This window comes from Rhipicephalus microplus, chromosome 7 (genome assembly GCF_043290135.1).
Source record: "Rhipicephalus microplus isolate Deutch F79 chromosome 7, USDA_Rmic, whole genome shotgun sequence".
Classification (NCBI taxonomy): Eukaryota; Metazoa; Arthropoda; class Arachnida; order Ixodida; family Ixodidae; genus Rhipicephalus; species Rhipicephalus microplus.
The window spans coordinates 156,467,466-156,489,008 of NC_134706.1; the positions used below are offsets into that span (position 1 = coordinate 156,467,466).

General features: G+C 47.4%; 1 long non-coding RNA gene across 1 annotated transcript in view; it reads right to left on the minus strand.

The window, feature by feature from the left end:
* The window catches only part of LOC142767108 (uncharacterized), a 77,776-nt gene that overhangs the window by 20,625 nt on the left and 35,608 nt on the right, over positions 1–21,543 (minus strand). The window lies entirely within an intron of this gene.

Below are 21,543 nucleotides of genomic sequence, written 5' to 3' on the forward strand. Positions count from 1 at the left end.
CGTGACCTTGATTGACATTACAGTTGCACCGTGACTTTTGCTATCAATGAAGTACTCCAACCGCAGTGGTTTTATGATGCTATAAAGCAACGTAATCATTGTTGGGAAACGTTCACAAGGTCTCAAGTTAAATTGAACCTGTGACCAGACTACACTTACTCCCATATACTTAGCTTGATCGCTACGTATAAACGCTAGAAAACTTAAATACGCAAAACACGCGAAATGTCCCTGTTTTTTTTTATCATAGCTCTCGTTACGACAAAAGAACGCGTGATGATCTGGTTTTTTATCTTATTCGTAACTGTCTTTGTTCGGTTCCCGGAAAATATGGCGTTGCAGCAAGGTGTCTTTCATTGTTTGCAAGCATGCAGCTGTAGTTTCTCTTTACGTCAACAGATTAAGAACTGTACAAAATATTTCACCAAGCAACATAGATATGCCATCTATACACTTTTCTACCTAATAGGTGCAATCATATTTGCAGCACTTACGCCGGTGCGAAAAGAAGCAGGCTCGTACCACAGGAAATCTTGAGTGATCTGTTTACTTATAATGAAAGAATGTACTTCGGTCTTGTTAGGAGCATACCTCACTCTAATTACTTTCTCGGAACGCGTCAATTCTGACGAGAAGATCGAGCGCATGCAACACGAGTGTACTTATGCTGTACTGAGGACCATCCATGCCAGGTGGTTGTCTGTTTCCGGTATTCTAATGCCAATCTCTGACTTTTCACTGCAGGCATCAAAGTTTTCGCGTTTATTCATGTTTGTGGTATGCGATCACAACGCAACAGAAACTACCAGCCTTCCGTAGGGGCACAAAAACCGACGCGAGACGTTTCGCACGCGGAGTAAGATACAGGGTAGCGCGATTTCACTGGCACTTGAAGGGAAGCGGAGGAAATGGACACACGCGAATCTTTTCGCTGGGGTAGGAATGAGCGCTAGTGTTTAGGGTGGAACTTTACCAGCCAACATGTATCGTCGGTAAAGTAATCGTTCGCGCGAAGTCACACCATTAAAATACGCTGCCTATTATTGAGGATCTCTGCGCTGTTCTCCAGAAGACGTTCCAAATCTCAGCGCTGAGCACCCGCTGTTGCGGACCGGGGTCTACCCGGTCTCCTTTGTGGTAGCGTGGCGCAACGTCTGGTGAAGGAAACGAACACTGACAAGATGGGGATACGAAAAAAGAAAACAGGTTTATGGCACTATTTACACCTATTTACAGCATAGAGAGGTTGAGAGTCTCACAAACCACTAGCATGGTGGTTGAACTGTTACATGGTTAAGAGCAACGTCCAGCACTCTGCGGCGTCGTTTTAAGCCCTGTCGGGCTCCTCCTCTTTGGGTGGAACACCAATCACACACACAAAACACCACCCACTGGGAATCAGTCAGTAACGCATGGTCCGCCGAAAAGTTATTGCACCTCTTGACGCAATGCTCTGAGAAGAGGGGAATTGGGGTTCCTCTCCGGAACAATTTGGCTCTTGGGTTGCTTCTTCCGCCTTTTCCAGGAAGGTCAGCCAAAAAGTATAAGATACTTAAATCGTGGAGACACGACCTGTGCGGTCGGTTTGCTTTGTCATCTTGCTAAACAATCCGGCCCGGAGAAATCGCTTGTAGAGACATTGGCTCACGGACCGTCTTCTAATCCATTTGTCACTCCTCGCCACTGGACGCTGGTTCCGAGAGAACTGGGGTTCCGGGTGTGGGAGCGCTGCCCGGCTACGTTTCGCAGCGACAGCATGGCACCTACTGACGATGGTCATAACACTATATACAAGAATTGCTGGGTAGTTGACGTTCTGTGTCAATCAGCGCCCCTCTATGAGACTCAATGACCGCTCCGAAACGGCGTAAAGTAACGCTTGATGATTATTTTTTGAAAGTTGACGCTGCTTCCTGTGCACACTCGACGACTGGCGAAAAAGCTATAGCAGCCAAAGAAACGGTTACCAGCTGTAGTTCTGCACTGCCTGAACACAACTTGTGTGCTAAAGAAACTACTGAAAACCGATCGGAGCACGATGCATGCACAGAAACTGCAATCCAAGGCTAGACATTTGCGAATTACGACATGGAAACCAGCACCAACTACAGCTTACACTCAAAAAGCCTAAACTGAAGGTCCAACATCACTGGCAAAAAAGTTTTTTCCTGGTTTCCCGTGTATTCCAATTATCAGAATGGAGCAAGACATGTGTGCTTTTTTGAAAAGAAAGTTCATGAAAGGGGACTCACCAAGCTCTTAAGGCAAGCTTGGTCCTCTCTTTATGACCACGTCGGAAGAACGTGCTCAAAAGTTTCATAAGCAACAATGAGTGAAACGCGACAAATGTTCTAGAAACACTCAGAGGCGAATCGATTGCTGAAAAGATGGAGTGATCAGCCCAAGCACAAAATGAAATAAAAAGAAAAAAATCAGATCTCCAAAGACACTGTGATCTTCAGTGGGCGACAAGGCGATTATGAGAGACGGATATGAGAACTAAAATAATATTATGATAGACGTTTTAGTGAGGTACTCCAGAAACTTTACCACTTTGGTCCTTTAACGTGCACCTAAATAAGTGTGTACGGGCCTCGAGCATTCTCGGCTACATCGAAAGTACGACAAGGCTTTGACTCGCGATCTGCGGGTCAGCATGGAAGCCCCATAACATCAATAATACCGTGGCAGGTAGTAAAAAAGACAGTTTGGTAAAATCACTATGCTACTTTTCATCCAGCTGTGAGTGCGCAAGTTCAACTGATTGAGAAATATTGCTGAAAATCACTTTCACACCGTTGCAGAGTCATTCCTCTTTCTCCTGGTGCTTTTAGCTAGCACCTTTCACTCGCAGACGTTGTTCGCAGATACGAAAGGTGTGAAAAACAATGCAACAACCCAAGTTTGCCAGTTACAATTTTCGTTCTTCTTGGGTACGTCGTGTGGCATATTTTATGACATGTAATGTGCACTATAAACTTCCTGTGAATTGAAAAAGATAATCAACAGCATTCCGCTGTGCCTTGTGTTTGCTGTGTGAAACATTGCTTGCACAGAGCCTATTCTCTATCTTCTTAAAAATATGGCTACAGCGTGTATTGTTCTTAATTTTAGGCATTGGAAGACGACGAAGCTGTTGCTGCTTGGCTAACAAGCTCTGTCTGCATATATAGTTTATTTTTGTTTATATTACGGCTCAGCACTGCTCAAGACGTCGGACGACTCGAAAAGGTACCTGCCGTATCGGCGACCAACAGGTGCTGCGCAGCCCGCCGCGTCAAAATGTGCTAAAAGAAACGAAACAAGCATCGGGGTGAGCGCCGCCATGACCTCCCAAGGTGTGACACCAGGTCAGAAGCACCAGCTGGTTTGCGCAAGCATGCCTGACTGCAAGTGACAACACAGCGTTGAATCAGAGGACGAATCAGCTGCCGTCGGGGACCACAACGGGGCGCACCTCACAGATCAAGGCATGGACGAGGGTGGTTTCCGCCTTGTGCGACATCGTAAAGACAGGACGGTGGGCATTCCAGTGTTAATTGCTCCAACATCCGAAGGAGCTTACTTGAGGCAAGTGAATCCTGTTGACCAATACTCGGAAATTGAAATGATTCTCGGTGGAGCCCCAGTTAAGAGCCGTTTCACAGCACAGGGAGCCCTGCTCTTGGATATAGAGACAGAACACCAAGCTTATATGCTTCTAGAGATCAATACTATCTGCGGCCTTGCCATATCTGCCCGTGTACCACACAGCTACATGAAAAATACATGCATAATAAAAGGGGTCCCAAGATGGTACTCGGACGAAGAGCTGTTAACCTACCTGAGACCTCAGGAAGTATACCACGCAAGAAGAATCATACGACGAGTCCAAACCTCATTTACCGAATGGGAATCAAGGCACACTGACTCTGTAGTTCTCACATTCGCTCCCAATTCGGTACGCCCAGAGAAGATCAACCTTGGCTTCACCAGACACGAGTTCGTAGACTACGTGGAGACGCCACCACGCTGTTTTAAATGTCAGCGTTTTGGACATGTTGCTAAGCACTGTCGTGGGGAACAAAGGTGTAAGCGCTGTGGGGGCCTCATGACTTTAAGACGTGTATAAGTTAAGAAAAACTTGTGTGTGCAAACTGTGGCGGCGACCACCCAGCTAGCTACGGCCGATGTCCAGCACGAACAGCTGCGCAGCGAAGAAATAAGACGTTTGTCCTCGGCCCGAAGACTGTGAACGAACCATCGCTCACAAAGAAGACGTCCGGCGCGCCACAGCATGGCGGTTCGGATAACGAGTACGCAGGAAATTTTCCGCGCCTAAATCCGACAAGAGCTGGTACTGAGTCAACGCAAGTGCTCAACGCTGGTGAGAAATGTATCACGAAAGAGTCCGCCAAGCGAACCTACGCTGATGCACTGAGCCCACCTCAAGTACCATCTGGAAGCCAACAGCAAGAAAACCTCCAGCACGTTATTCGCGCTCTGTTCACCGCACTACGTTCACACGTCGCTAAGATGCCTGCGAGTTCAACGAAGGATATGTTGGAAGCAGTCCTGGCTCTAGAGTCAGTGTTACTTTGCTCTGCTTCCACAAACACACAGTAGAATAATGGCAATGTCTCGCACACCTGGTGTATTTCGTCCTTCAAAAGTGCCCTTAATAATGCTATGGAACTGCGCCGGTCTTCTAAAACGCCTGTGCGAACTCAACCTTTTCCTGCGCGACATTCCAATACCGATTCTAGCCCTCTCCGAAGCCGGTCTACCGAATGCAAGGACGCTCCCAGGGTACACCCGACACGGCAACCCGAGAATAACGTCGTTTGCAAATGGAAGCGCAATGATATACATAAGGCGGGAAATCCCTCACGTCGCCTTACCAGTGCAAGACCTCTATTCCAGCTCACTGGAAGGCGCTGCTGTGCAAGTGTGCCTGGGAAACCGAAAACTGAGTGTGGTATCGGTGTACATAAGCCCACGAAAAAAGGTCTCTATGGAGACTTTCCTAAAAAACCTTTGCACTCGATATCCCGCACCTCGAATAATCTGTGGTGATTTTAACGCGCACCACCCACTCTGGGGAGATAAGAGTGTCGATTTTCGAGGCAAGGAACTTCTAGCAGCTGCGGATGCTGCCGACTTATGTGTGGCGAACGATGGTAAACCTACATTTTTCAGGCCACCAGATTCATGGAGTGCAATAGACCTTGTACTTCACTCCACGGACCTTCTGGTATCATCGACCACGGCTCCAGACAAAATGGGCAGCGACCATTTCCCCATCTTCACCAATATCCTAGGATTTCGAACTGCTGGTCGACAATTCTGCAATATAACACGCTGGGACACCTACAGAGAAGTGTTGGACAAATCCACTGGTGAGCTGTTCGCAGATATGTTGCAAGGTAAGCGATCAGCAACTTCATTGGTGAAACTGCCCGACCATTTTCCTGCTCCTGACTTGAAATTGAAGAACCTCTGCGCAGCACGTAGACAGGCAGAGCGGAAATTATTGAGAACAAAAGAAAATCCGTCTGCGAAAACCGAATATAACAGGATAAACACTGCGATTCGTCGCCATACCAAAAAATTAGGATGAAATCGATGGGCCGCTTTCTGTGAGAGTTTATCAACGTTTACGCCCTTGACAAAGATATAGGCAGTAATAAATAGTCTTTCTGGGAAGATCCGAACACACAGGCCATTCGAAGCACTCGCTTTGAAACAAGGGATAGATTTACAAACCCTTGCAGAGGATTTCGCAGACCTGTACATATCTGGTAGATCAGCAGGAGCGGCGATTCCTCTGTCACCCCAGTTTTTTCACACGATGGATACGCCATTCACCTTCCGAGAGCTGGATATGGCACTTAGCAAATTAAGAAGACGCTGTGCCGTGGGTCCCGATTTGATCAGCAATCAAATGCTGACAAATCTACCATATGAGCGAAAAAGGGCCCTTTCGGACATATTTAATCATGTCTGGAGCACGGGAGAGATCCCATTTGTTTGGAAGACAGCTTGGGTGGTGCCAGTCTCAAAGTCCGGAAAGGATCCGGCGAGCCTCGCGTCATATCGACCGGTATCTCTTACATCATGCGTATCTAAGCTGATGGAAAGAATAATATGTACAAGAATAACTTGGTACCTTGAACAAGGAAGACGTTGGCCATCGTGTATGACCGGATTTCGCCCACGACTGAGTGCCCAGGACAGTGTTTTGGACCTATTAAGCCACATCGAGCACCATCGTGTGAGCGGACTCTCGACACTCGCCGTCTTCATGGACGTTGCCAAGGCATATGATTGTGTGCTTCAGACAGGCATCGTGAACGGGCTCCAAGCCTTGGGTGTGTCGGGAAATGCTCTTCGGTTCATGCATGAATTTCTCAGAGACCGTTGTGTCCGTGTTATGCTTGGAAATGTAATGAGCGAAGAGAGACGCGTTTCCCTCAGCGTCCCACAAGGAAGTGTTCTATCTCCCTTGCTTTTTAACGCTGCCATGGCCAGCCTTCCCGACACTCTGCACTTAGCTCTGAAAGCAGTTAAAATATCCATCTATGCCGATGATATCTGCATTTGGATCTCAGGGTACCAGCACAAACGTTTGGCCCGGATAGCAAAGAGCGCTATTTCAATCATTGAGCGTCACTTGTTGACACTTGGCCTATCTTTATCAGCAAAAAAATCAGCCTTCATGCTCTTCCCGGGAGCGCGACAGAAGTCAACACGTCTGTCGCTGAATATTCGAGGCCACTCAATTCGTTGTCCAACAAGTGTCCGTTTCCTGGGCATTACCATCGACAACAAGCTATTATGGCGACGTGTGGTTGATGGTATAGTCACTGCATCAGTGCAAAGTATCAACGCTCTTCGTCGCATGGCAGGGGTCCGTTGGGGCAACAATTCTATGTCCATGCTTAAATTGAATGATGCGCTTATAACAAGCCTCATCATTTATCAGCTGCCCCTGATATTACCATCACCAAGCCAGTTCGAACGCCTAGAGGCAGTGCACAGAAAGGGTCTTCGCTTGGAGATGGGAGTCCCTCAGGCGGCTTCAAACACGACGGTCACCAATGAAGCGGAGTCTCTTCCGCTCCGCCTTTTGGCGTCTCAGGGCTTATTGATGCAGCTGTCAAGACTGGGCGAGTCCTTCGCAGGCACGGCGCTTCTGCGGCGGCTAAGAGCAAGAACTGGCTCACATTTCAACGTGTCACTAAACACATTTCATTATTTAGGCTTGAAACTGCCTAAACGGTGCCCTATGGACCGGCCATGGTCTTTTGTGGATGTTGCGTGCAACTTCAGCGTACCCAAGTTACCAGCGAAGCGCACCATTCTAGCCACGGAAGCAAAATTTCTTGCCCTGGACCATTTGAGCACCATGTACCGCGGCCACCTACAAGTTTACACCGACGGATCAGTGTTCACACAGACGGATAGCTGCGCAGCGGCTTTCTGCATACCTTGCCTGGGCGTGTCATGGTCGGGCCGCCTGGATCGCGTGGTTTCGTCCACAACGGTGGAAAGCGCTGCAATTACGGCGGCTTTGCGAAAACTGCGATCCTTTTCTGCACGAGATGTTGTAGTGCTGACGCACTCCAAATCGGCGCTACAAAGACTGCATCGTGGCCTACCTCAAGAAAAGTTCACCAGGCAATCTCTGGCACTAATCAAACACCTAAATGGCAAGAGATTTAATATAAAGTTCCAGTGAATGCCATCCCACGTTGGCATTGAGGGCAATGAAAAGGCTGATGCCCTTGCTTGCGAAGCACGTACATCGTTTCCAAAAGTAAGAATTCCCAAGACTTACCAGAACAACAAAGATGTGTTACGCAATCATTTCAAGGGATCTACAAGTTTCCACACCAAGCATGTGTAATTCATGGACTTTCTCGTGAAGAAGCGACGCTGTTGTACCGCATTAGAACCGGCTCCGCATACACCCCGGCCTGGTCATTCAAGACTGGGAGATACGCTTTCCCGTTCTGTGCCTTCTGTGGTGACATTGGGGATATTGAACATTTCATTTGGCTTTGCCCACAGTTTGATGTGCAAAGAGCAGCGATGATCCGCACCTTGCGAAAAGGCTGTCATAGACACCAGACAGTTGATGACATCATCTCTCCTGAAGGACCCGCGGCAACTAGGAGGAACGTGCAACAAATTTTGTTAGTCTTCCTGCGAGACACTGCGCTGTCTGACACGTGGTGACATTTTCCAAATTCAGGAGATGCTCAGGCGGAACAATTGCCGGCCATGCAGGCCAGGCTAACTCCGCCTGCTACAACACCGCCCCCACCACCACCACCACCACCTTCTTAATTTTACATCATAACATGTCCACTCATGTTTCTTCACTCTGTGCATTTCTTGTTGAGCGTTATGTCGCTAGCTGCAAAAATTGCTCGTGTGCTCATCTATTGATTTCAATGTAAAGGAACGAAAGATATAGCAAATCATTATAAATATTTTTAATTTATCGTATATTTTTTCACCTTTATGTACCCTAGTCTTGAGCTGTTTGCCAAGCTGGTGAACAATAAAATTTCTTCTCACTGCAACAGGACGCACTAACGTTCTCAATATTTCTCATTAGGATGCTTTAGGTTTATAACAACCTTCCTATTTCTCAGCTTAAATATCCTGAGGAGTATTTTAGTAGGCTTTAAATTTCTAAGGTTTTGGTTGGCCTTTATGTTTTCCTGTGTTGCACCTTCTCACTAGGCAACACTTCGGAGTGCCTTTAGCAGCTAGGGCATATTAATGATATGTATTTTTATAGTGTACCCACACATACAAGCGAAGTTTGCTGTAAAAACCAAATATCTGTCGCGCGCGCGCATCTGTATGTGTGTGTTGTGGATTGTGTTCCCGCATATGTGTGTATGTGTGTGTGTCTTTAATTGTTCGCAGAACGTGCGAAGGTTCAATAGAATTGTTAGTTACTGGCTTCAGTATATCTTGGCACACGTTCGAAGAGTCACAGTGTAAGATACTTGAACGTGGCCTATCAGACCATTGAACTGCGTATGGCTTTTACGATAAAAACGACCCTCTGCATGTACAAAAATTTATCGTTGTCATAGACTCCAGCACGATGTGTTCCGGCGGGTACAAGTATGACCACCGCTGCAGCATTCATCCCGTCGCCAAACCAGCCGCAAATGTTCATGGTCGTAATTCCTGCCAAAAATCTTAGATTATCAAGCCTTGAGAAACAGCGCGACGCGTTTTCTGTATGGAGACATACATTATTCGCTGTAAAATCATTCAGGAATTATAATGTGATAGCTCTAAGGCTTAGATAGCAATTAGGTCAGTGCGAAGCGGCGAAAAAAAGGTGCTTAAGTCGCGTTGGGGAAGAGGGGTTGCGTGAAAACATTTTGGGGGTGAGAACTTAAACCCCCAACCCCACCCCCCTTGGCCCCGCCACCGGCATATTTAATTGGGCACGGGAGTGCAAGTCTGTGGCTCGCAAGAAGTAGCTGTGCGCGGGGAAGATCAGCGGTTGCCAACGAGGATCTTGGTAGAGTTCGAAGGTGAAGCGAATGGTTTTGCTTTGTGGCATTCCCCGTTCGCCAAGAAAGGCCCTCAAGGAGGACACCACGCGTATGTCTTAAAAACGAGTGAGAGCGGTAGGCTTCAGAATAAAGTCGCTACTGGATTCCTTATGTTTTGAAGCTTTTTTGGACAGCTTAAGTTGGTTTGAAGTTTAGAATTAGATCTATAAATGTCTCGGCAACTAAGTAAGTGTTTCATTTATTATTTAAGTGTTCTCTCATTTCAGAGCTACGTGTTTTGCTCCAAAGGTAAGCGTTGTTCGGTAGCTCCACAAGAGATGGAGCGTGCGTGAGGGTAGGATCAACTATAGGTGAATAAGGACGACGTTAGAAGGTGATGAATGAGCGCAATAAAGCTACGAAATTCCTTGCGAGTTTTTTCTTTCAGGGTTATTGCGGAAGTTTTTGTTTGTTTGTTATTTATTGTTGTTTTTTGCATGTTCCTGGTTTGGACGTAAGGAAAGTTAGTTCGCGTATTTACGCGTGTGTTTTATGACAGTAGTAACCGCAAAGGAGAGTCACTTCGTAGTTTATCCACGCAGGAGCACTATAAAGTGTGATTGCCGACGTGTAATGTGGATGTTGGTGGTGCTGGTGCGGCACGGCAGTTATCTCTTCGTCAGCTCAAAGGAAACTGGCGGCTAGCTTTGGCGGCACAATATTGTGGGGATCAAAAGAAAACGTGAAGCGAAACAGTTGGATATGCGTATGAGGGCTGGTTGGCTTACAGCGCGTTACTGACACTGGCGCACGACTCTGCCATGGAGAGCGCATCTGTTGGGAGATCATTTCCTGGAGCGCAGCCTATTAGAAAGATTATTCTCGGATCCGGATTACCAGCTTTGGTGAAAGCTCCAAAAAACGTTCCGTTTGCAACTTCGTCTTTTGTTACACTTAGTCAGAAATGTTGTTTGGATGATTTTTCATACCCGAAGTGTCTCAGTGCCGGCAGGCCGCTTTCCCCTGTCCACGGTTGTTTGTATGTATGCGTATTCCCAGTAGGAGAGCAAGGAGGAACGAATGGATGAGTTCTTATTGCGCGTCATCAGCGGTGGCCTGGAGGACGCGACCAAACAAGGACACTTCGGCGAACCTGTACAGTTGGTCACCCTCACGTCGAATCTGCGGTCGGTGGACTAGCTGTTACGAGTGGTGCCTGGACCGACGAGCGAGCGGCGTTGTTTCTTCGTCAAAAAAGGTCGCGGAAGGACTACTGGTCTATCTCCGCCATGTATTGTTTTTGCTAGCCGGAAAATTAGACGCTGTGCCGTCAGTTGCCGCAAACAGTTCTCAGAGACAATTACAATGGTTCTCGTGGACGTAACATGTTGCTAGGAAGAGAAAGTGGCGCCAGCCGCCACTCGCCCCAGGAACTGAGTGAGCAGTGTGGCGAATCCTTTCGAATAAACTGCGGCGTTTCCTTTTCGTGCATTTTGTTGTCTGTGTGGGGAACCCCTTCACGCATCGGTACTGACACGAGAATGTAGAACCACGTTGCAGTGCCGTGACCACACCTCAATTGTGGGCGTTTACCTGGGCAAGTGAGGGCGTCATCCTCTCAAGTTGTGTGTGACATGCAATCTGCACCCGTTTCCCGATCTACATATCTGTGGAAAGCATACCCTTTATATAGAGTCACCTGGCTCATTCTAAGAGCTCGCCATGTACAAAATGTAAATAAACAATCCGCTCAGTCCAGCTTTTTGCTGCCTCGACATCTTACTGCCGGGTCCTCGCTGCCTGCAAAGGCCGGTCGCAACACCACGTCAGTGAAGTCAGTGAAGTGCCGACAATTGCGCTCGGGGGCTTTCGGTGGTGGCCTGTGTGCGCTGCACCGCCGGCTCAAAGCGCGTCGCATCAATGGTCATCGTGTCTTGTGGAAAGACTGTATGCAGAAAAATGGTTCATTTGTGTTGACCAATGACAAGGCTCTACGATACACTCTATTTAGTTTCTCAAAATTGCATATTATAAGAGTCGAAAAAGCCGATGACATGTATGACGGACTCGGCCGAAAAGCTATACTTACGCTCGATGGGAGTCATACTGGTACGGGTCACATTTAGTTGGACCGATTGATCTCGTCGCACGTGGCTGGCGAAGGTTGATTTTTTAGCGTTCTGCAAGCCACGCTCTTGCAATAGAATGTAGACGAAATAAGCAAATCAGCAAGATTTGCCAGAGATGCAGTTGAGCTGTGGTTGCGATGCCACGCTCCACGGCCTGCCATCGCAAGGTGGATTGGATGTTGGATCATAACCTTCGTAGAAAATTTTTCTGCCAGCACTGCTGAAAGATTGTCCCAACTTTATGAGCGCCTCGCTACAACTCCTGGGCTTGGGCATAAGTGGCTTCTTTGCATGCAACTGATATGACAGAACGCCGGCTGATAATTGGCATTGAGGAATGAAAACGGTGTTTAGTTTTAATTAGTGTCATAATGAAAGGACCTTGTGCCAACAGAGTACCCACCGATCGACAGATGCTTGCACATGCTAGATGTATAATTGATTTTTTGTCTCTCAAAACCACCGTATGATTATAAGAGACGCCGTACTGAAGGGCTCCGGAAAATTCGACCACCCGCCGTTTTTAAACTGCACAAAAATCTGAGTACACGGGCCTACAACATTGCCGCCTCTATCGAGAATGCAGTCGCCATAGCCGGGATTTATCCCGCGAACCGCGGGTCAGCAGCCGAGTACCTTAACAACTAGACCACAGTGGCAGGGTAGATGCATAATGGCTGCTAAAATTCGCGTATAGGGATGTTTTGCCACCCGCACTAGAGTTGGTTAGAAATAACGGATATAAATACTGGTTGATGTACGTACGGTTGCCTGTATCGCAAGAGCTGCTTGTTCAGTGTTGCATTGCTATCTAAGGTTATATTGTTTGTACCGACGTCTGTGCTGCATATATGACTTAATCTCCAAGTAATCTCTACGGCGCGCTCAGTGTCGAATTGTAAAAATTCTCAAATTTACTGTTTAATGTGTGTTCTAGCAGCATGAGTGATTCTATTTTTGGAGAGAGTTGAGGCACTCTATCCAAACCAGATGGTAAAACTCTGAGATAGAGTAGCGTAACTAACACAGAGAGTGTATAAAGCCTATTTCAGAAGCGTGACTCTAGGCTGGTGAGGGGGGTTGTTCATTCTCATTCAGCCAGAGTAACGGCACTCTGAAGAGTGCCGACACTATGCTGTGTGCAGCAGAGTTTCCAGAACTTCTGAATGGAATGGAATGAAAAAATGTTTTTTTCCAGCACTTCTGAAAAGAAAATGAAATATCGTACAAGCCCTTACTCCCGCAAAGACAGTGGCCGGCACTCTCTTGGGGCTGCAAATGTGGACCCGCCATGGTCAGTGTTATGCATCAACAATGTATACATTGCTTTAAAAGAGGATACTAATCAAAATTGACATTTTTTGCGTAGAATTTCCACTTCTCTTACTGAATTCCAGTCTCGGTAACTAAAAAAAAGAACATGGCTATTCCCTCTGTCGAGAAAGCGGTGTGACGCACAAGTGAAGCGTGCCTTCACACAGGCACTTGAGTGCTTCTTGTGCATTGTTTCGAAATATGACGAAGAAGTGAACGGTACGAAAAAAATGTGATGCCATGCGAAGAATGACAAAGCCACTCTAAACAAGCAGAGTGCAGCTCGATCAGAAAGCGTGCACCAAATGAGCATAATTAGGCCGTGCACAGACTGAGCTGTCGTAGCTCCATGCTTAAAGTGCGCTTTTTAAACAGAAAAGAGATGCACGCAGCTAACGGCCAAATTTCCATAGAACGAGCACCAACAACTGTCACAATTCTTATTTCTTCACACATGAGCAACGTGCTTCTTCTGTGAATATGGCCGTGGCAGTAAGAGCAGCAACCTTCGTTCTCTGGTTAACCACTGCAACTTGAAAACAAACTTCCGGTGGAAGCACAAGGGCTACTAAAGACTGAAATCAAAATGTTAGCACACGCACAAGAAAAACCACGCCCTGTAAGGGCACATGTATTGTGACGTGCAGGGAAAATACCTTTGTAAGCATGCCCAACGGAAGCCATTTGCGCCGTCTCGCCAATAATGACAGAAACGCACTCAGGTTGCTTAGCTTTGAAAAAGCCCCATGGCATATGACGTATACAAATAACTTGCCGCTAACAAACAGGAAGGCCTATGCTCTCTGGCGCATCAGAATTTACACTCATTTCTAAGCTTGGCAAGCCGCTATCTCTCCAGACTCTTTGAATCATATCTTTAACTTCATGCATAGATAAACTATTTGACTGCGCTGTCCTTTCTCGACTGTAGCTGTTTCTCCAAGACACCAACTTTTTTTTTCCAGATACACTCTTCGGCTACCGTCCTGGTACTGCGAAAGGATCAGACGAAATCATTCAAGACGCCCTTCAGGTAGCTACACCCATTTTACAAGACTACGCTGCGACCAGCAGCCTTACGTGCTCAGTAAGAAGTCGGATTTGTTAATGGCACAGAAGCGGCGCCGCAAAACGGATGATTATCTCGACATTCCACTGCGCCTTGATGGCCGTGCTATTCCTCAGGTACGTCGACTTCGTATTTTGGACCTCTACCTTCAGTCTGATGGCTTAGCCTTGTATAGCACACACCTACTCAGTCAACAGACAACTCATATTATGCACATCATCAACTGCATCACTAATCACAGGAGAGGCCTCTGGGAGAAGGATATCCTCCGCTTAGTATGAGCACTCATAGCTAGTCGGCTAGCCTTTCACCTTGAATATAATCTCACATTAGCTAAAGCAAAAAGGATGGACATCGTTCTACAGGCAGCTGTGAAGGCGGCTCTCGGATCGCCTCCATATGCATTCACTTAACGTCTCTTTAACTTGGTGTCCATAACACCGTAACAGAATTGCTGGAGGCCCAGCAGAATAGTCAGCTCCAACGGCTCAGGCATACTTGTCAGAGCTTCGCCATTCTGTCTCGTATTGGCTACCCAATTCGCACAAAACCCACAAAAGTACCACGACATAAACCTGCCCTACTCTTTATGCTCTCATAAAAGTGGCTCCGAGTTCACGCAACATGAATCCTCATCGCCACGCCGGTCGTTTACGTGCCCAATTTCAAGCTATGGCACGTGTCTTTGGTTATGCTACCGCAGATTTACAAGTCCTCTAAATTGACGCAGCGTTCTACTCAGAGAATTGAGCCAATTATTGATGACACGGAAGCCCTCGTGGCGTCTGCCACACTATGCACTACGGACAGTAGTTCTGCAGAAGAAAGAGGTCTCGCTCTGGCAATTGTTTAAGCCAGAACACTGTCGCATGACTCCCATGTCACCATAATGATAGACTCAAAAGCTGATTGCCAAGCTTTCACTGAAGGACTTGTGACTTTCCATGCTCACAGAATTTGTTTTTCTGTCTCGCCAAGACGTTGTCACCGGACTCTCCTGTCACCATGGTGAGAGACTCAAAAGCTGATTGCCATGCCTTCAGTGAAGAATTTGTGGCTTTCCATGCGCACAAAATCCTGTTTTCTGTCTCGCCGTCCGAATTACGCCCGCTACGTATCGTCTGAATTCTTTGGTATTGAACGCGTTCGTGCGGTTGCCTCAGGTCTAATCAGCGAAGAACTTTTGAAAGAGCTGCCCGACCCAGATGATGCTTCAAGAGCGCTACTGAACTACAACGCGATGCTTCATTACTACCGGCAGAGCCGTTATGCATATCATCCTCCTCGTTTTTTGACAGAGCAGATGCTGCCGCTTGGCGGCAACTGCAGACTAATTCATTTCCATGCATGGTCATCCATGCTAAATTGTTTCTATCGAACTCTTCACTCCTTCTACAGCCGCGTTTGTGGTACTGCACTGACAGTATACAATTCTACAAAACTTCTCTGCTCCACAATTTGTTCCTTCCATTCCCAACCCCACCCCTTCCTCTTGGGAGTCTGCACTGCTCAGCTTATGCCGGCTGGAACAGCAACAGCTGGTCCACCGGGCTCGCAGTGTCGTGCAAGGCAATGGAGGCTTGGACTTACTGTTCCCCTCAACGAAGACTCTCTGTATATACACTCACCAATATGGTAATTTTCCCTCTCTCTCCCTGCCGCAATAGTTTCACGCAACGCTGCGTAGAAAGGGGTCCACAGGTTGACGTCTAGTGACAGAACTGTTTCTTCTCGTTTTTTTCATTTTTTCTGTTACTATTTATTTTACAACATCTTATTGCAGTGACAATTTGGCAACGTTCAAGTAGCGTGCTGCAATCATCGTTGCACGAGCACCAGCAAGACCCGGCTGGCATGCGCCACGCGTTCGCGCACTCGGGCTACGAGGAAGAGGAAGACAGTTGGAGCTGTGCAACTCAGCTACTCTGACATCGACGACCATAGTCATTAGACTCATGGGCACACGTTCGCCCTAATAAGGACTTTTTCTAGCCTGTCTGCCTAGGCATCAATACATTTCTGGTGGTGGTGCTGGGTAATGAATCCAAGCCCCGTGAGCTCAAGACAGCGTATCCCCGACGACGAGCGAGTCAACCGCGTGGAAGTGACTCCTGTATTTCAGAGGGCAAGTCACCGTCTTCGAGGTGACTCACCTAAGTTCAGTCCTTTTCACTTCACACCAAGGGGAATTAAAACGATGGACGCTACCACCATGACTAGCCAGGTAACACCAGCACAAGTCTTGAGCCAACTGCACCAGCCACCAGTATTCCACGGCGTCTCGTCCGAGGACGTGAAAGATTGGTTGAACCTGTTCGAGAGAGTGGCGAGCTTGAATGAATCGAACGAAAGAGAGATCTGTCGCGTACACTTTGCCCTGGAAGAATTCGCAAAGACTTGGTTTGAGAACCATGAAACCTCGTTGTCTACCTGGGAGGTATTTCTACGACAAGTGGTAGCTACGTTGGCGACGATAGGCCGGAAAGGAAAGGCGGCGGCTGCTCTACAATCGAGGAACCAGCTCACAAACGAGATTGCTGCTATGTACATTAATGACATGGTCCATCTGCTCAAGCGTGCGGATTACAACATGGCTGAGAATAAGAAGGTGCACCATATAATGCGCGTAGTGATACAACAGCTGGTCGCCGTTCTCGTCCGCAACCCATTAAACACAGTTGCTGAGTTTTATTCAGAAGCAACGGAATCGAAAAAAAACACTCGAACAGCGGGCTCGGCAGTACAACCAAAATTTAACTGCGCATCTGCACAGGTATTCTCTGGAGGCGTGCGAAACGGCGTTGAAGCCCTGCGAGACCTCCTTAGATCAGTGATTAGGGAATAACTGAGCAGACTGCAAATTCCCCAGACTCCAACTGCACTATCTATTACAGATGTTGTTCGTGACGAACTGAAGCAGGTCATACGAGAGCCAGAGCGTGAGCTGCAGCCGGTTCCACTTATCCGAACCTACTTTGAAGTTCTCGGCCAACCCACGGTACACAGAAATGCAGCAGTTGCGATGGCGGTGATTCCTCTCACACCTGAAGCACACAGCGCACCTCGTCCACGGGAACAAATGGCTACCTATCTGCCTCCAGGAGCACGAAGGACACATCGCTATATGGAGCATAGGCCCAGAAAAAGTGACGTCTGGCGTGACAACAAGTGCAGGCCTCTGTGTTTTCATTGTGGTGAAGCAGGTCATCTGTACAGATTCTGCCCTTACCGACAGGCTGGATTAAAAGGCTTCCCGTCGTATGCACCGTGCCCCCGAAACGGCGAATGACCAGCGGAGATTGAGGAGTACTTGTCCACACGCCAGAACTCGCCACTTCTACGCCAACATCGGTCATGGTCACCATCGCCTATGCACTACCGGTCATCCAGCCCACGTGCACCATCAAGGCAGCCTGGTCATCGCTCTCCAAGTCCACTTCAGGAAAACTGAAGCATGCGACCTGTGGAGGTGAGGCCGCCGATACCTTCAGTTACGAAGATCATCCATTATGGTTTGAGGGTGACGACGGAGTATTTACGCTAAATGGATGCAGCAACGAAAGCGTTACTTCAGATTTGCGGTTGAGAATGAAAAAATGGGAGCTGAATGCCTTAGTCGACACCGGTGCTGATTATTCAGTGATAAGTCAAAAGATGGTGAAGAAGCTAAACAAAGTTGTGACATGGTGGAGTGGATCGCAGATACCCACGGCAGGTGGTCACATTATTATGCCCTTTGGTAAATGCACTGCAAGACTTGATATACGGGGCTTTATTTACGAGTCCGATTTCATTGTGCTACAAGAATGTTCAAGGGAACTATAAGAGGAATGGATTTTTAGCGCGCTAATGCCGCCGTAATTATCCTGCATAGATCCAGCGTATCGTTTTCGACTGAACGAGCTTTAGCTGTGGAGGAATCTGAGGAATGACACCTAAGTGCTCTACGCGTTGTTCATGATGACGAAACTGTGCCGCCACGCTGCAGTATATAGGAGCTCGTAGAAAATGATGCATTGTACAACCGTGAAGGCATAGCAGATACAAATGTAGGGCTGTTTTTAAACAATGGTGTCTTCGTAGCTCCAAGTCTTGTTCACTTGACGAGTGGCCGTGCAGATGTTCTACTCACAAACTTCTCCAATGAACTTCAACCCATCGCTCAAGGCGCGGCTATTGCCTATTTACATGACTTCTGTATGGTGACCGAACTATGAAACTTAACAACGTCAACATCGAGTGTTCGTTAGCAACATCGACACATCCGTGACCGTCAACCAGAGCCTTCTGGACAGTCAAAAGGAACAGATTTACGCCTTGGCAAAAGAATTCTCTTATTGCTTTTTAACTGCCTCGAAGCCTAGCGCACGTCAGTTGCGAAACACAGAATTTTATTGCAAGACGATACGAGGCCTATATTCCAGCATCCATATTGAGTGTCATAGAAAGAACAGGAAATTATCAAGAAGCTAGTGGAGGAGATGCTTTCGGATGATGTCATCCAGCCTTCGAATAGTCCATGGGCGTCCCCCGTTGTGTTCGTTAAAAAGAATGACAATACACTTAGATTCTGTTTCAACTACCGAAAACTGAACAGTGTAACTAAACGAGATGCCTACCACATGCCACGTATCGAGAATACACTAGATCGGCTGCGATCCGCAAAGTTTTTCTGCTCCTTGGATCTGAAAAGCGGATAATGGCAAACAAAGGTCGAAGAGCGGGACCGTGAAAAAACGTCATTCGTAACACCAGATGGCCCCTACGAATAGAAAGGGCTTCCAATCGGCTTATGTTCCACGCCAGCGACGTTCCAGCGAATGATGGACACTGTCATCGCAGGATTGAAATAGCAGTCATGCCTAGTGTATTTGGATGAGGTTGTGGTATTTTTTGCAACGTTTGACAAACAATTAGAGTGACTACGCACAGTATTAGAAGCCATCCGGTCAGCAAACTTAACAATCAAACACAAAAAATGCCACTTCGGCTTCGAAGAGCTGCGATTCTTCGGACATTTCTTTAGTTCTGACGGTGTTTGTTCTGATTCTGAAAAGACAGTCGCTGTTATGAGGTTCCCTACAACCAGAGACAATTCTGTGCGTCGATTTTGGGGTTTATGTGCGTAATATAGGCAATTTGTGGAAAGATTCTCAAAGATTGCGGAACCTCTTACGAAACTAACAAAAGACGACGTGCCCTTCGCATGGGAAAGCGAACAACAGAAAGCTTTTGACGAAATAAAAAAAACTGCTACAGGGTTCACAATTACTTGCCCATTTCGATGAGACAGCCGACACTGAAGCCCGTACCAATGCCAGCAATATCGGCCTCCACGCCATCTTGGTCCAGTGGCAAAATGGTGAAAAAAAGTGTTAGCCTATGCCAGCCGCAAACTCTAAAACCTGAGGCAAACTACTCTGCAAATGAAAAGAATTCCTCGCAGTCATCTGGGCAATAAACTACTTTCAACCCTACCTTTATGGTAAACCGTTCAGAGGTGTCAGTGACTACCATGCTCTATGGTGGCTGGCAAATATCAAGGATCCGTCAGGTCGACTAGGAAGATGGAGCCTTAGGCTGCAGGAGTATGACATTATTGTCGTATACAAATCTGGAAGGAAAAACAGCGACGTCGACTGCCTGTCACGCTCTCCCGTCGATCCAAGTGTACCTGAAGAGGAAGACTTCCCGTTTTCGGCATTTTCGACGCATCCGAAATCTCTCAGCAACAACGAGATGGCCCGGATTTCCTGGCGCCTATACAACCTGCAGGGTCTCAACGTTCAAGTTTCTCGCATATTCTTCAGGGGTCACTCCACGTTCTGCCTTCGAGGAAGTGTCCTTTACTGCAGGTACTTCGAACCTAATGGCGAAACGTTTTCACTAGTCGTGCCCACAACGATGCTAGAGGAAATTCTGCATGCATGCCACGACGAGGCCAACATCTGGACACATGGGTGTGAGCCGAACATGCACCAGGATTAGTCTGAAATACTATTGGCCTAAGTTGTCGCATCAGTGCAGCGCTACATGAAAATTTGTCGTCAATGTCAACGGTTCAAAACTACACCCGTAAACCAGCCGGCTTTCTCCAGCCGTTAGACCCTTCGGATGCCCCACTCCAATAAGTAGACATGGACTTCCTAGGACCTTCCCGACATCGTGTGAAGGTAAGAAATAGATAGTCGTAGCCACAGACTATCTGACCCATTATGCTGACACTGACTCTCTGTACAGCGCGACAGCTGCCGAAGGCGCCAAGTTCTTTGTACTCAGACATTGTGCGCCCATAGTCGTTATTACGGATCGGGGCATCGAATTTACTGCAGACCTTATGCAATGCCTGATGCGAATGACAAATACTGATCACAGAAGAACAAAGGCATATGACCCTCAGTCAAATGGCTTAACTGAACGCCTCAACAGAACTTTGACCGACATGCTAACAATGTATGTTGATGTTGAACATACACAATGGAATGAAATATTGCCCGACGTAACATTCCCATATATTACAGCCGTTCAAGAAAGAAACCACGTTGCTTCTTTCGAACTAGTATTCGGCCGAAAAGTGACCACCCCACTGGATGCCATGTTACCGCTACAGGAAAAATGCAGCTATCCACCTGACTAAGATGACTTCTTGCAAAGAGCCGAAGAAACACGACAAATGGCAAGATACCGAATACGCCACCAACAGCGCGTCAATTCTAGTCGGTACAACAAGCGACGAGGTGACGCACTGTAACATCCCGGTGACAAAGTGCGGATATCGATCCCAGTGCGCCACCGTGGACTCTTTGAAAAGCTATGGAGTACTAAACCGTATCAGCGACGTCACTTATGAATCAGACCCGCTGGACACGTGAGCTCAAGACGCCGCAATCCCACGGAAGGGGTACACGTAGTCCGCATGGAGCCCTGTCCTGACAGATTGTCGCAAAATGAGTGAGAGTGTGCCTGCATCTTTTCACTGTTTCAAGCATCGGGACGATGCGTCCGAGGAGGGGGATAATGCCGCGACAGGTTGGCCACGTTCAAGTAGCCCGCAGCAATAATCGTACACGAGCACCAGCAATACTCGGCAGGCATGCGCCACACGTTTGTGCGCTCGGGCTACGAGGAAAAGCCAGATAAATGAATTTGTCCAACTCGGCTACTTGGAATCGATGACCATACTCTATAGATTTGTGGGAACAAGTTCGGCCAAATAAATACGCTTGTCTGCCTAAGCATCGCTACAATAATGTTACCAATAAATATAGCACCTGGTACAATACAAACTATTTATTTAGGGTTAACGTGTGCCCGTAAACTCAAAACTTAAAGGTAAGCTAGAACTTCCCTTGCTCGCTGTATTCAACTTCGTCTGTCTCTTTTTCTTCTCCTCGAGTATCATGCCGGTCCCGTGGCGTAGCATCGTGGCGCGTGCAGGATTGCGTTTCATGGCGCGGCGTTCTTGCTACTTCTATGGCGGCTTTTACGAACGCAAAATGTTGCACGCCTCTCCTGCGATGCT